The 16,671-nt window shown below is 37.5% G+C and overlaps 1 long non-coding RNA gene across 2 annotated transcripts in view; it reads left to right on the top strand.

Moving 5' to 3' along the window:
• Positions 1–16,671, top strand: part of LOC141746577 (uncharacterized) — a 167,576-nt gene that overhangs the window by 58,148 nt on the left and 92,757 nt on the right. Inside the window, exon 3 of one of the 2 annotated variants that reach the window (XR_012588408.1) lies at positions 5,993–7,907. The exons of the other annotated variant lie outside the window; for it this stretch is intronic. This is a non-coding gene — a long non-coding RNA (uncharacterized LOC141746577). Of the gene's footprint in view, positions 1–5,992; positions 7,908–16,671 lie in introns of those variants that run through there. 2 annotated transcript variants of the gene reach the window in all.

Here is a 16,671-nt window from a genome sequence, read left to right as displayed (position 1 = left end):
CACTGTGCTGAGAAGCATTTTATTGACTTGTTATTATTAATAATATTATTTAATAACTATAAATAAGAATATATAATAATAAAATAACTATTTTAATAATAAAATAAAATAATAACTATTTTATTAATGTTACCAAACATCTTCCCAGTTATGAAACAACTCTTCTAATGCAGCTGTTCTGTGCCTGTTGCTGGCATAGCAACACTCAAATTGGCCTAAATAGGTCGGGAAAAATTTGAGGTAATAGTAATGTTTTTGATATATAGTCTGTATGTAACTTTATCATCATTCTGGACTCATTTCCATCACGCTGGAAAGTTTTGTCTGATCAAGCTGTCATCCTCATCCTGACTGAAAGCTTGCTCTAGAATCACTATCTTTGCATCACTTTTAAACCTTACAGTTTCAGCACTGCAGCAATATCGTGTTGTAGATCTTAGTAACAGAGACTTGGAGCAAGTACAGGCACTCAGAAAAGTACCTGGGTCTGTCATAATTATGTTGTGCTGCAACATCTATTGTTGAAATGTTAATAAAACATATTTTTGCTTCAGGTGTATTCTGATGTATTTAACTTGCTCCTTAATTTTGCATATTTTGGGGTTTTATTAAATAAATTTCTAAATGCACCAGCTGTATCTTGCTTTACAAATGACCTCTTTCAACCATGACTTCATTTCATTCCTAGTTTAGTTTCACTTCATGTGGAAAAACTGGATTTAAACTCTGAAAAATGCTGCTGTTGCTTTCTTTTAGTGTGAATTCTAAGTCACGTAACTGCTGTGGATTATTCCATAGAAAGCACTTTTGTATCAGCTGTACTTTCACATGATATTTTGTTAAACTCAATTCATCTGTATAAGGATAAGCCTTATTTAGACCTTACTCCTATGGGGGACTTGATATCTTTCTGCAATATATGGAATGTCTTTGAAGACATAGTTTGCAAATTGAACTGAGCTCAGAAAAATAAGTTAGTCTTCAAATAAATACAGGAATCATTCATCAATACAACCCGTCATCTAAGAAATTTAATAAAATTGGAGGAAGGTATCAGTATATCGAGTATTGATGAGAAAGACAAAGCAGGACAAAAGTACACACAGAGCAGGCCACAGTGATGGTGCAAAACTCAGTCCTATTACCCATCGCAGGGGATACTGGGCCTCTTCCATGCACAGGGGTCGAGCCTAAGCAAACATCTCTGCTATACTTCATGCAGAGCAACTATGGAAGCTGGAGAGGTTCAGGTAGTTGTTCTGAAAGGTTCCAACTACATCGTTGCATTCAGTTGCTTAGAGCCATGCAACAATGAAAGAGTTGGCAAGTAGCTTCATGCTTGTATGCATTGGTCTGCTTCTGTGTGGGTTCTGTGTAAGACAAACGCTGAAATCTTTTGATTGCAGAGAAGGTGATTATAGGAAGACAAGGGGAGCACAGTGAGCTCGAAAACAGAAACGAATGCATTTATTTTTTTCAGTCAACTTGTGCTGATAATAGGAATTTTCATGCAATATTAAACAGGATAGTACCTTCTGCTAATAGAGTAGAAATGTGCCTCTGAGGAACAAGTTTACTTTCTTAAATGTAACTATTACTGATGTAATACTAAAGGTCTCTTTTAAAATAAAAGGAAATAAGCATTAAATCTATTCCTTATGAAAACAAATATTTTTCCATTGCCTTTCCCTGATTGCTTTTGAATTTTTACAGTAACTTCCTAGAAGACTTGGCTTTTATACATGTGACAAATTAGAATAATATTTGGTGCTTACATTGCCGTTATTTATTGTTCCAGTACAGTAATTTCACCAAATACTCATTTTAATCAGCGTTGACATATATGGAAAAAAGAGGAAATGAGTAGTGATGCATAGCACATCACCCATATTTTAATTCTCATGTATGCTGGCCCAGATTTCCACTTCAAATGTTATTTGAAGTTCTAATGGGATTGTTTTCAATTGTCCTAATGCATTAAGGTATTTTTTGTGGTCATAGGCTTACTGATGTAGTGTTTTGTGGTGTTCTACTTGTCTAGCAAAACTAGGATTAGAATGGCTGAATACTTCACTTCTATTAAAGTCCATTTGACCGTCTGTTTGCAAACAGTTGTAACTTTACCTTAATAAAGTTAAATGCTTTAATCTTTATGAATGGAACAGGCAATGCTAGTTAAATCTTTGGAAGGCGATATTAGCCAAAATGCATTTGGCTGATGAGTGAATTTGTTTTTAAGTCTCACTTCTTCAGCTGAAATGTTCAACTTAGCTAAAGCTGTAGTACTGTTTCAGAGGAAAAAAGCTAGTTATGGGACTACTTGTGCCTAACTTAACCTTTACAAAGTTTATATTAATATATATCAATATACATTCCATATTTTATATAGTATTTTACATGAAGACTGTTTTCAGCAAAAATCACCTTCATGTGATTGCCCATGAAATAGAAATGCAGTCAATATTTGCAAAATCTACTTGAATTTAAACTTAACCATCTGCAATTCTACAGACAGATTTCCTCCCTCTGAAAGGACTGAAATGTTTTATCAGTAGGCTTGACAGTTTCATCCTATGTGCTTATAAATCAGCTTCCACTTCCTGGAAATGCTTAATACTGTTAAAACATCTCAGCATATAAGTGTTTTGTCATCTTGAATATGCTGACTGCTGTTGTCCCTCTGGAGTTGCATGCTGATGCATATATTGATCATAGTATTTCACTTGTCTGCATACTCATTTTGTAGGCTAAATCTACTTGCCCTGTTGGCACATGTACTCTACCAAACAACTGTGTTAGTGGAAGAATGGGACTTGCTCCTATTTTAACATCTGGTTCCCTGTAAAACATCACTAAGTCAGATCTTCCATCTCAAACAGCTCATGTAATTACTTCAGGTGGAAGAAACTAGTTTAAAGTCAAACAAACAGCAGGTCTTTGCTCCTGGTTCATTTTGACTGAAATAAAAGAAAGGTAATTTTTAGGATACTATTACTGATATGTAGCTCAGAGATGGTGATGTTTACACAAGTAGTATGGATGGAGGCATTTTGCTTTCAGTTTTAGAAAGTGTTCTCTTCAGAGCAAGTGTGAGCAAGCAGCAGCTAGCTGAGGTCTTTCAGTGAATGCGTTGCACAAAAAGGAAACTTAGGTAAAGCTGTGACTTATACAATGTTATGTCAGTCATGTTTAAGCAGTCCCCACTGACATCAATGTGGAGTTCTAGACAAGTGTTAGGGTCATAATCTCACTTGAAAACAAACATGCAGGTAGGTCATGAGTCCAAACATACATTAAATGTTAATATCCTGCTGAAAAGGAGCCTGTGGTTATCTTCCTAAAAATTATTCATAGGCAAATAAGATGTGGTGAAGGCGTAACACTTTTAATACACCCGGATGATTGGAACAGCTTATAATACTGTTCCTGCAGAGATAAAATACAAAATAGATTGTCCCCAACAGTAGGTATAATGAAAAAAAATCCAAAAGAATGTAAAGACTTCCAATTAATTCTGTGGACTAAGCATAGCTTTTGATGTTGCTTTATTTTCATTTGTTTTCTGTTGGTGAAGACAATATAAGGGGACTCAGGAGAACAATAAAAATGATGAGTGATGCCTTTTTTTTTTTTGGCCTGGGTAGATGAAGTGTAGAAGAAATACTATGCAGCATAGTTTTGTCTACGTGCTAATTTGGACACATACCATTGATTGCAAAATTACATTAAATGGCTTTGGAAACTGGGTAAGATTGGACAAGTTGGAAGAGTGTTTGAGTTGGTGGTGGACGTTTTGCAGCTTTAACTTATGATACTTGTCAAAAGCTTATCTTTCGCTTGTCTAGCTATGATTCTCTCAAGTTCTTGGTTCCATAAAATAGGATCCCATTTGATAGGAGTGTTATATGATTGAAAACTAGAAGATTTATAGCCAGGAAGAAAAAACTAATTATAGACTTTACAACTTGCATGCATCACTATTAACTGAGTTCGTCTTTTGTAACCTGGTAAAATATTAAGAGGAAGGATGGGTTTTCATTCTGTGTTAGCACTATGATTCAGCCCACGAATATAGTATTGTTCTAGTTAACAATAAATGTTCACCTTGCTTCCTGAAACACTGTACCAGAGAGTATTTAGTTGACACTACTGGTAGGATCAGGCTGTGTGATGGGATAGCTGATTTGTGGCAATATACTGGCTTCTCCATTTAATTGTGCTGTCAAACACGCCCAGTGTTACGACTTTCCCAGGAGACATATGACAGACAGCGAGGAAACAATCCATAGAAAACCCTCTGTAGAACTGTTCTGCATTATGCTCTGCCTAAACGTGAAATAATTCATATTTAAAAATAAGCTATACAAAAAAAACCTGCATGAAAATGTTCACCTTGTAACAGCTGATTTTAGAAAAATTTGACAGAAAATATAATTAGTATTTAAAATTTAGATGGTCATGACTGGGAATAGGGGAACTGCATGTATTACCTTTCAGAATGTTGTTATATTTTCCATTCTCAAAGAACTATAAGCAAGTGTTTGAAAAAAGACATGTTTTTTCTTTTTAGATTTGGGATACTAAGTAAAGGGAGGATTTGATAGGCATGTAGCTTAAAACATATCAGATTGAAAATACTTGTGTGGATTTCTTTACAAATTGTTTAAATGTTCAGGTCTAGCTGGGCTGCTCTAAAAACTAGCCAAACAGATTGTCCAGTGCATGACCACTTATTGTATATGAGCATTCAGTTTTCTTTCCTAGTGTTTCTCCCAGTATATTGGTAATATCGAGAGATTTCAAGATTATGATTATTATTCCAGAATTTTTAAGTCAAAAAATCTTGAATAATAATGGTTATGACAGATGAAACTTTTTTCATTGCAACTTAATTATGACTTCAGGAACAGCTATTAGCAAAAGGAGATGCACAGTTTTGCCACCTTTTTGATAAACAGAGCCTTGGTTTTCTTTCCTTTCTCCTTAATGTGTGTAAGGAGGAGTAATAGTGAGCCACTGTCATTCTGTATTGGCATTGCTGTAACATGCTGTGCTCCATCACAGCTGTGTCTTACATAAGATAGAATACAATTTCCAGGTTCTTTTCTCTTGCCAGCCAACCTGTCTACCACCTGCTGAAGTGAGTTAAAGCAAGCGTAGTGTGAACTGAGTTAGCTTTGCATCCGCCTTCTGTTCTGCTAGTAACTGGATGTGATCGTGAAGGTCATGTAGCCCCTGCTGGATTTTTCAGTATCAGTTTGGTAATAGAAAAGTTAGACACAAGTGTTGAACTGCTTGTTGTGCCTCTGGGAGGCACAAGAATTTCAGTGATTTTTTTTTTTTAAGGCTCACTTTCACATGGTTTCATTTGAAATGTAAATACCTCCCAGTCCATCAATGCTGATCAACTGAGTATTCCTTCATTCCATGTATTAAAAAATATTAACATATGGAGGACTGGTTCAAATCTGTTCACTAATTAATGGCTTTCCTTTTCAAAACTTGTTTTCTGTATTTGTTAAAGAACATGGTCTTGAATCTTGTGACTAAAAATTAACATATTTGTGAAAGTCAACTAAGTGAAATCCTGGGTCTGTTGACAAAGCTCACGTTTAATTCTGAGGCCAGCGTTTTCTCTCTTTAGCACTAAATCTTCCCTGCTGAAAATTTGTGTAAGCTTTCATTGAACTTTATATATTTCAATAGGAGACAGAAAAGCATCAGGGAAGTTGTGTTTACATTTTGGAGGAGATAAGTCTGTGCATTTTCATTTATTGGGTGGGAATTGGATTCCATCTTTCAACTCTTCTTGAGAATTGCGCAATAACTTGTTTCAGGAAAGATTTAAACATACTCATGTCGTCTTCACTTGTGAGTTACTAATACTTGTGAGTTATTAATATTTCTCAATGGCTCACAAAAGCTTCCACCTACAGTTGGCATTTTATTTGCAAAGTATAGAATAGATAACTTTTATCTCTTATTTTTACAGGAAAATTGGAGAATACCCCCTAAAGCATCTAACCTATGGAGGAAAACTTTCTCATCTAATTCTCTGGGGGCAAATCAACGTGCATACTTCTCTGCAAATCTAGATGATTATAGATTTCAGTGATCATACCATTGAAATTAATGTATTAACTGAATGAGTGAAAGTGTGCTGGATCTGTCCCTGAATTTCTAGTTTTCTCTCTGCAGCCCTGGGTGAGTGAGAACAAATCAAAACTCATTAAAATATACTGCAAAGAGCAGTCAAATGTGCAGGTTCTCAATGGCTGCATGAGTTTAAAAAAAATGATTTTTTTTTTTTTAAAAAGAATTGCCATTTTTTCATCTTGGGCTGTTTTGCTGTAACTGAAGATTGGTTGTGGCCCTTCCAGAGGCCCTAAACCTTTCTGAAGCTCATGAATTCACTTTCAGTTAACAGCTTCCAGTCATGTTCAATGCTTGGACTCATTTGCTATGGCTATACATCTATCTATTGATGTTGATGGGTCAGGGTGCAATTAAGCTTGTCTTTCTAGCAATATTTATGCATCTGAACTCAGCCTGGCCTATCATGATGTTAAGGCCCCTTCAGGTGATCATGTTATAATCATTGGTGCTGGGGATTGACAAATTAAGAATCATACATAATACATTAAAAGCAAATCTACTTAGTGAGAGAAATGAGGCCAAGAGTAAGGTGTGTTATTAGCTGGGTGCAATTGCAAGTGATATCATAGTGTCTGGAGGAATGAGATGCCTGCAGGCAGCCTCTCTCTATAAATCGAAAGCTTGTCAAGTTTCCTCAGCCGTTGTCATAAAGAGCTCAGTCAGTATGAACTAATAAAATCATTTATCTCTTTATTCTGTGCTTTGCACAGTGTTAACAATTACTGAGATTAAGAGGAAAATTAGTAAGGAAAAAGTTCATGGTAAATTGCCGTGGAAATCACTGTTTGTACAATGTAGATAATATAATTAATATCTATAGTGGAAACACTAGGTCTGGGAAATATATTCCCTGGGCTCATGATTATATATATGCTCTAATCATTGGAAGATGGCTGTCCATTAAATCAACCAGAAGAAAAGCAATTGGATTCATCTACTTCAATCCCTCTGCTCAAAGAGGGTCCACTAAAGCAAGCTGGTCAGGGCTGTGTCCAGTCAGGCTTTGAATAACTCCAAGGATGGGGACTAGCAATCTCGTCTAATATTTGACCACCCTTGCAATTAAAAAAGGGGTTTTCGTTTTTTTTATGATCAGATGGAATGTCACTTATTTCAGCTGTGTCCATTGACTCTTGTCCTTTCATGGACACCACAGAGTTTAGGCTGGTTCTATCTTCTTTATTGCTGTCTGTTGTGGTTTAACCCCAGCTGGCAACTAGGATGACACACTGTTTGCTTGCTTTTCCCCCTCCCTGCAAGAAGGGTAGGGACAAGATGGAGCAAAGGAGGGGAAGGGGAAAAAAAGGCAAAACAAACTTGTGGACTGAGATAAAGACAGTTTAATAGAACATTAATGGAAGAGGAAAATAATAATAATGGTGAAAATAGATACAAAATAAAGTAATACAACACAAGTTGCTTTACCATCTGGTGATTGGCTGCCCAGCCTGTCTTGAGCAATGATCATGGATCCTTGCCCCTAGTCCAACCCTCACTGACATACTGAGCATGCCTCTATGGTATAGAATATTCCATTGGCCAGCTTGTTCTGTGTGTGGTCCCTCTCAGCTTCTATGAGAAGCTGAAAAAAAAAAGTCCCTGACCAATATGAACATCATCTGGCAACAACTAAACCAATATGTATTATTGACATTCTTTTCATACCAAATCTGAAACACAGCAGCCTCTAGAAAGAAAACTAATGCTGTCCCAACTGAAACCAGGACACCTCCCATCCAGTTATAGCCTCATTGAGCACATGCAGGTGCTGGTGTTATTCAGCCCTCCAGGGAATGCTTGTGCCCTGCTGTGTTGCCCCTCCAGCAGATACTCAGGTGATTAAAGTCCCCTTTGAGGACCAGGGCCTGCAAATGTGATGTTTCTTCTACTTGCTTCTTTCTAATCAGTCCACAGCAGACAGCCACAACAACGTTGCCTCTGTTGGTGTGTCCTAAACCAGATGGCTGAACATGCTTAGTTTTTTAAAGATTGTGATATACAGAGATCTGTGATATTTTGACTAGTACTGCAATGTTTTTTTCAGAAGTGATTTTAAGTAAAGGGATTTAATCAGGAAATTGTGATTTGGCATTATTGGATGTTTAGAAATCAATCGTGTTTCTTAAGATTGACATTAATTTGCTTACCTGTAATCTTAACTATTACAAAGCACTGTTAAGACAGTTTTCATTGGTTTGTCATGCATAACTCAGCTTTTGCATTTGTGAACTAAAATGACCTTTCATTGTCCATAGGACAAGGCAAAGTAAAATAGTGAGGGGGATAGGAACCCAGCCTTGGAAGTCAGAGAAACTAATGAGTCTTTGAAACTAAAATGAAAAAGGGTTTTGCAGAGGATAGTACTAGATCCTTTCCTCCCACATCAGCTGCTTCTGAAGGCAGTCAGTAAAATACACTGTTTTAGTGAAGCCTTGGAATGCTAATGGAAAATTTCATTACATTCAGAAATTACCCTGTAGTAGAAATAGGGTTCCTGCCAAACTTGCCACAATGTGTTATTTTTCTAAATCTTAAACCAAAATTTCACTACTATTAACACAAGTCTTAATCAATTAGCCTTTGAGTTATTTCCTTTGAGCTAATGTTGGTATGACATTCAAGAAATAAGAATTTGGAGCTTACTGTGCATATTTTAGTTACTTCTCAAATTCATTGGCCACTGTTGGCTTATTTTAAAACTCAGACATCTATATCTTTTTTCCAATTGTCAATCTCATGCGATATGAAAGCATGTCATATATGTTCATAACTTCAACACTGTAATGCAGAAAAAACAATGTGAAAATACAGTTTCAGACCCTGCTTCAAGAAGTCCTTTCCCAATTTCCTTCCTTTTAAACACAGAAGTAAGATGGGATAAATGAGTATCCAAACAGATGCTGTTTTTACTTTTTTTCCAGACTAGGATGAGATACTTAAGCTCAGGGACATAGGACTGTGTTTAGGTTCAGAACTTCTTCCACTGTAGAGCTTGTAAATTTATATTTGTATGTGATTTTATTCACGTTGTATCACTTGGAATAATAGGGCTGTCAGAAGAGAAAACTACGCATTTATAATATGTTCTATATTTAAATCAGTTTTGTTTTATTTTGCCCATAGTAACATGGGAATGAAGTTTGGAACATGAAAAAGTAGCAAAGCTCTGTAATGGCAAAACAGCCTAGCCAGCCTTTCTTTTTTCTTATATAAAGAAAGCAAAAAAAAAAAAATAATATTGTCACTTGGTAATTCCAGTTTGGGTTAACTACAAGCGGCTGCTAATTTAAATGACACTACTATAATAACAAGACCTAATAAAACTGGACTCTGATATTATAATTGAAGTAGGTAAGGCACTGAGAGCTCCATATAGCATAAGAGAATTGTGATATGAAGCATAGGAGGGGGATCTTTGTCTTACTGTAAAGACCTATAATATGAGCATTTTCTCATTGCAGCTGCAAACCTGAGTCAGAGGAGACTTGGATTCTGTATAAACAAAAATGCTGCAAAAATATAGTAAGCTTACAGTCCTTACAAAGGACAGAGGAGACACCTAAACATAAATCTGCAGCTGCACAGATATTTACTACTTTAAATTTTGAAATTTACCATTTTGGTTTCACAAAAGAAACAGAATTGTTTCTTAGGCTTTGGATAGGTGCCATCAATTCTGTTCACGTTAGCAAAGCTACCTAGGCAAAGTTGGAGTAAAGTGCTCAATCTTGCAGTATTTTGTCAGCTCTGATTTAAATACAGGTATTTGTCTCTAATAAATGTGCTATGCCAAAGGGCTATAGTGCAGTTATAAATGTATGTAAATAGTAGGTATTGCTTATCATTTTAGCCTGTTGGCAAACACTTTTGTCAGTGACTGAAATGGCCGCTTTGGCTTGAAATTAAATAAAAATCGTTGCATATACAGTTAAGATTTAAAAGCAGTGCCTATTTTGACCTCTTATTTAAACTTACAGGAATTGGTATTGTTTCATTGTTTAGAACTGAGTTTGTAGGGTTTTGTCATTAGGTATTACAGCCAGTTTCAGGCAATAGTTATTTGTTAATCCATGCAGAGATACTGAAGTTATGATAAACCTGTATCAGGATCAAAAAACATTCATTAGCCTAAATTGTAGTCACAACTGAGCCTCTAAACTGATAATTTAAACTTCAGTTTAAAATGCTAGTGAAATTGAGATTATGCCTGAGGAAAATTCCACTGTAGTCTTCTGTTCACTGTAACGTTATTATTTACAGGCTCCTGAGACTCCCTCTCTCTGTATGTATCTTTACATGTGATGTGCGTCTATACAGTGTTCTCCAATGTCAAAACAGAAGATAAGTAGACTAGAAAAAGTGATTTTTATGCAATTCATCAAGATCTAATCCCTGTGTTTCTGGTCTCTTTGCACCAACTTCTTTTAGATTTTTTTTTTCCCCCATTATTTTTACTGCTCAAGGTGTAACTTTGCCATGTTTTACGGGGCTGAACTTGCATGATCCAACATCTGTTCTGAAGTAACAAGAATGCTGCAAAAAGTCTCTTAAGTGATTTCAATCAAAAGATAATATATTTGATTTAGTGAGCTCTAAAACAGCTAGAAGGAAATTTAAATTTCTTCTTGTATAAATATTAAAATTATATATTTATACTTATGTATTGATGTTTGTTCTATAATGTAAATAATAAAAAGTGATTGCCTAACTACTTCTTTCCCTAGTTGGGGTCATGAGATTTCTCCTGAAATAAGCTGATGGTTCTAATGACAGTAATCATAAGAAAATGATTTTTTAAAAAAAGTTATTGAAAATTATGTCAGTTAAAAACAAAACCCATTGCAATTATGTGCCCATCCATCATCACTCCTGAAACTTCTGTATAATTGCTTATATAAGTTTTTTGCATGTTTATAAAAATTGGATCTTGCAAGACCTAGAATTAAGATGAGCAAAATGAAATCAATGGGGGGAGGGGAAGGAAGACAAAAATCCCAGAATAAATCATGCCCATATCTTTTCTCCTAATCTACAGTAGTTCAGTCCTTTCCTGTAGTCAAGCATAACTGCATTAAGTATCTTCCTCTTCTGTTCTGTAGCCCTGCTTTGAAAAGAAACATTGAGCACCTGCTTGAAAGCAGATTTGCCAAAAAATACCTAAACAATTCTCCTCCCTCCTCCCCCATTACAGAAAGTCACCCTGTGCTTCTAATGAGCCTTCGTTACTGTGGTGTGACATCCTGATGTCATTGTTTTGCATTAATGGCTTCTTAATGAGATTGGGGTTTCTGAAATTGCAGTAGCTGGGGAAGTAACTCATATCAGTTCAGAAATGTCTGATTGCTGAATGCTATTTTACAGTTACTGTTCTCTCCACTTTACAAAATCCCACTGAGATTAATTAGTGTGTGTGTTAAGAAAGGGCAGAGAAGACTTAGAAAGCTTCCAGCATTGCATTCAGTACCACTGGCTAAAAGCATTGTCTTTGCCACAAGGGGAATTTATGTAATTTGCCTGAATACTAGCTGTCTGTGAAGTCTTTAAGCTGTTTCTGCAGAAGCTGGGCTCTTGCCTGGGCAGACAATTAGTAAGTGTAATACCTGATGCAACTATTGGTGTGGGTTTGTCAGCTTAGCATTGCTGATAAACTGTTTAAGTAATCCAGCACCCCACAGAATCATCATTCTTCTTCAGTTCTCTGCCTAAGACTCCCCCAACTGCAGTTCTCTTTAAGGTACTATGGTATGTAGTAGGGGAAGAAGTCCTTTTTCTTTACGCAGGTAGATGGCTAATCGTACTGCTGAAAAGTACTTTCCATGGTTTGAAAATTGGGCTACAGAAGATTCAGATGGCAAATCTAATCTTTCAGATATGACACACCCCGCATATGTTACTACAGCAGTTAGGTACTTATCCTTTATTTTAAAATATAATTACAGATGCAAGTGAAGAGCTTTGGTATATTGGTTGTAGAGGCCATTTTAAGTTATGTAGTCACGCTTATCTGAAGGATAGGTATATTATTCCACGCTGAGCTTCAAGATTATTGGACCTTTAGGTCTGTGTCCTTAAGTCTCTTGCATTGTTTGTGAACCATGCAGCACACTTCGTGAACAAGGCTAACTTCAGAGACTTTTGTCTGAGGTTCAGTATGTGCTATAGTGAAATGTCACCAAAGCTTCTTGCTTAGCTTGTGCTAGATCTTAAGTTGCCTCCTTAAAACGTCTGCAAAACTGAAACCAGCACTGGTAATGAGAACAGTTAAGGCTCTGTTGGTACTGTCACCATGTAGGAACAGAATTTAGGCCAAAAACTTTTTTTTCGTTCTGGGTTCCGTGACACAAGCTGTGTCATGACAGCTCTTTCATCAGCTGGGTGTGTTTGAGCCAGTATTCATTCTCGTATGGTTACTAGTTGTCTTAGTATTAACTAATCATTGTGTGCATCTTTGTATATCCTGTTCAATGGCCTCTGTGTTTCATGGATGTGTTCTGTTTTTTCTTGCTCATCTGAAGACTTTCTGAACTGTTCTCTGTTTGTTTGGCTAGGATTTGACTAGAGAAGCCAGGATGACATTTTGTGACCTATATCATGGAAAGACTTTCTCTAATTGTGTCAGAGGTGGGGTAGAAGAAATGGAAAAGATCCAAATCCATGCCAAAAAGAGTCATTTATTATATGCCAGGTTTGGAAACATCGAGAGAAAAATGGGAGTGTATCAACTAAAATCAAAGATCACTAAGGGTGTGATAGTCCGTTGGGTTTCTTGAAACTAAGTAGGTTGTATTCCTTTCCATGGCTTTGCTTATACAAAGAAATTGCCTGGTACAAGTAGACTAAAATATTCATTTGTAGATAAACTCTTTATCTAGAGTTGGGGCTATAAAATGTAAAATTGTTGATTTATGTGTGATTATGTAGTTGCACTATGGTTATGTAGTGATGGCGATCTGTATTAATCATTTGAACTTTAACGTGAGAATTTTGGTGGTTTTGTTTAAAACTAGTGAGTAGTGAGGCGCTGCTCCCCCCCCCCCCCCGCACTCTGTCCTTGTGATATCTCAAAAGGACAAGTTAAGAATATCAAATTAATTCCCCTCTTGCTTGTAACATATCATAAGACACACAATTGCATTCCAGATGCTATTTAAAATCTGACAGAGATAAATTTAAGTTGCTGGTACAGTGTAATAATAACAGAACTAGATAGATGTTTAACAATAAGGTCAAAAAGTTTCAGAGATGACTCGAATGGCATCAACACTTTGTCTTACGTTAGCAGTTTCCCTTGTTGTACTTACTACTGTCTTCCCACTGTTCATAATAAAATTCTCAACTCAACCTAAAATGAGCTTCAGTCATACAAGTCATGTTGATGAGACTGTCCATAGAATTTAAATACAGACCATAAAATAGAGACCACACAGGTAACTTCACTGAAATAGCTGTAAGATGCCTTAGTGATGCTGATACTGTAAGATCTTTACACTTTGCTTTCACGGTATCTTGAATGAAGCTGACACATATGCTGACACATATACTTTATGTCCATCTTCTAGCTTTAATAAATCAATGGCCATTGATATTGAAGTACAGGATCATTAAAGTGAATTGTTAGTATAGATTGAGGATAACTAAAGGAAATGTGGTGTTAAAAATTTGCTATTAAGAATTACTTACAAACTTTGTCATGCTTTCACCAAATAACGGTTATTCTTCAAAGTTCTATGATGGTCTACTGTGATTTCCAAAATTTTTGCAAACAAAACAAAAGAAATGTCTGTTCCAGATGTTAAGTTTTTCTTATTTTATATAAACAGTGATACTGAAAGTAGGTGGAATCTAAATAAAATAGGTAAGAGCTTTTTTGAAAATGAAATATTTAAAAAAATATTTTGTTATGACTTTGCTGTGAAAGCTTTGTTTTAAAAACTTACTTGTGGTACATGGATGCTGTGAATATGGACAGTGTAAATATGAACAGAAATCTGATTGTGAGCACAGACGTGTGAACTTCAGCGAGAGCTGGAAATGGTGGCTGTTCTCTCCCTCAGATCAGGCCCCTGTACCACACCTCAGGGTTCTGGGTGGGCACTACTACCAAAGAAAGCAAGTGTAAACATACGTACTTTCTTCAAATATTGAACGTCTGAATACTAATTCTCGTTCCAATAAACATGCAACTATTTATATCTAAGATGATATTAAAAGAAAAGACTGAAATGAGTTTATCTGTGGTGTCTTGCTCCAGGCGGCATGCTACCCTTGGGCACCAATTCAAATCCCCTAGTAGAAGGCAGGGTATGAAACCAATTCAGTGGCATGGGACAGGCTACCATAAAGAGCGAAATACTGAATAAGAGGAGCAATGTCAGTTCCTTTCTCATTTAAGTTTGCTGAGGGTTTATCAATGAAACTTTTTCCCCTTTGAGATGTTTTTTTGCTTTTCCCCAAAAACTTTCTTTAGATTTAACTATGAATTTTACTGCCAGGGTACTGCAGCCATTTTAACATTCTCAACCTCAATCTCATTCTGTCACAGCAGCACTGAATTATTTTGTCACTTGGTATTTTAGTGAGAGCTCGGATCTAGTTGAAATTGAAATTAGCTGCTGTAGTTCATGGCATTCAATTTTTCCAGTCCCACCTCATCAAAACATATACGAACTTGCTTCTTTCAAACTTGCACTTTACCACTTAAAGCATTTAAATAGCTGCATTACTACTTATGTAAGGGACAAAAGGAATTTATAATGTCTATGGAAGAGGATGCTTTATCACTGAATTTAAATTAACTTACAAGCGTTTGCACCAGGAAGTGCTCTCTCTCCTCTACTGTGAAGCAAAGTGAAACTAGTAGCCATCTGATTTGGTTGAATAGCTTATTTGCCTTTCTCCCGTGCTCCTTACTATCACTACTTTTATATCTCTCCCACCTTATTCTTTTAATTACTTTGCTTATTCTACTACATTTTTCTCTGTCTGTTTTCTTCCCTGGAGCCCCCAGCTACCCTGCAGAGCCGGTGTGAAAGCTGTCAGTTCAGCAAAGCAAAAAAAGCACAATGTAAGCTACATCCAGTTGTTAACTACAAGACAAGTTGTCAGGATTTGTGAAATCTTGCAGATGGTGAAAGATAAAATTATACTTAAAATCCAGGTGGAAGATAGAATGTTCCAAGTAAATTTTTCTGTATTTAAACAATAGGAATCCAGATTCACCAAGGGGAAATCATGTCTGACTAATCTGATGGCGTGACTGGATGGATAGATGAGGGGAGGGCGGTAGATGTGGTCTACCTTGACTTAAGGCGTTTGACATGGTCTCCCACAGCATCCTCATAGGGAAGCTTAGGAAGAGTGGGCTTGGTGAATGGACAGTAAGGTGGAGAGATAACTGGTTGAAAGACAGAGCTCAGAGGGTCGTGATTAATGGCACAGAGTCTAGTTGGAGGTCAGTGACGAGTGGTGTTCCCCAGGGGTCAGTAGTGGGCCCAGTCCTCTTCAATACATTCATCAATGACCTGCATGAGGGGATAGAGTGCACCCTCAGCAAGTTTGCTGATGACACAAAGCTGGGGGGGTGGCTGACACACCAGAGGCTGTGCTGCCGTACAGAGAGACCTGGACAGGCTGGAGATCTGGGCAGAGAGGAACCTTATGAAGTTCAACAAGGGCAAGGGTAGGGTGCTGCACCTGGGGAGGAATAACCCCATGCACCAGGACAGGTTGGGGGCTGACCTGCTGCAGAGCAGCTCTGTGGAAAGAGACCTGGGAGTCCTGGTGGACAACAGGGTGACCATGAGCCAGCAATGTGCCCTCGTGGCCAAGAAGGCCAATGGCATCCTGGGGTGCATCAAGAGGAGTGTGGCCAGCAGGTTGAGGGAGATCATCCTGCCCCTCTACTCTGCCCTGGTGAGGCCGCACCTGGAGTACTGTGTCCAGTTCTGGGCTCCCCGGTTCAAGAGGGACAGGGAACTGCTGGAGAGGGTGCAGCAAAGGGCTACCAAGATGATTAGGGGACTGGAACAACTCTCTTATGAGGAAAGGCTGAGGGATTTGGGTCTCTTCAGTCTGGAAAAAAGACGGCTGAGGGGGGACCTTATCAACACTTATAAATACTTAAAGGGTGGGTGTCAGGAGGATGGGGCCAGGCTCTTTTCAGTGGTGCCCAGGGACAGGACAAGAGGTAACAGGCACAAACTTGAGCATAGGAAGTTCCACCTAAACATGAGGAGGAACTTCTTTACTTTGAGGGTGGCAGAGCCCTGGCACAGGCTGCCCAGAGAGGTGGTGGAGTCTCCAACTCTGGAGACATTCAGAACCCGCCTGGACGCGTTCCTGTGTAACCTGCTCTAAGATGACCCTGCTCTGGCAGGGGGGTTGGACTAGATGATCTCCAGAGGTGCCTTCCAATTCTATGAAATATATATATCAAAACAAGTTGAGATTTTTTTAATTTCCTTCTCTCTTGGGCTAAAATGCCAAACCTGTAGAGTCAGCCTATGGTTACCTATT

This window comes from Larus michahellis, chromosome 7, assembly GCF_964199755.1.
Source record: "Larus michahellis chromosome 7, bLarMic1.1, whole genome shotgun sequence".
NCBI classification, from domain to species: domain Eukaryota; kingdom Metazoa; phylum Chordata; class Aves; order Charadriiformes; family Laridae; genus Larus; species Larus michahellis.
Note: the sequence above shows the minus strand (reverse complement) of the source record. Positions and strands in the feature narration are given on the sequence as shown.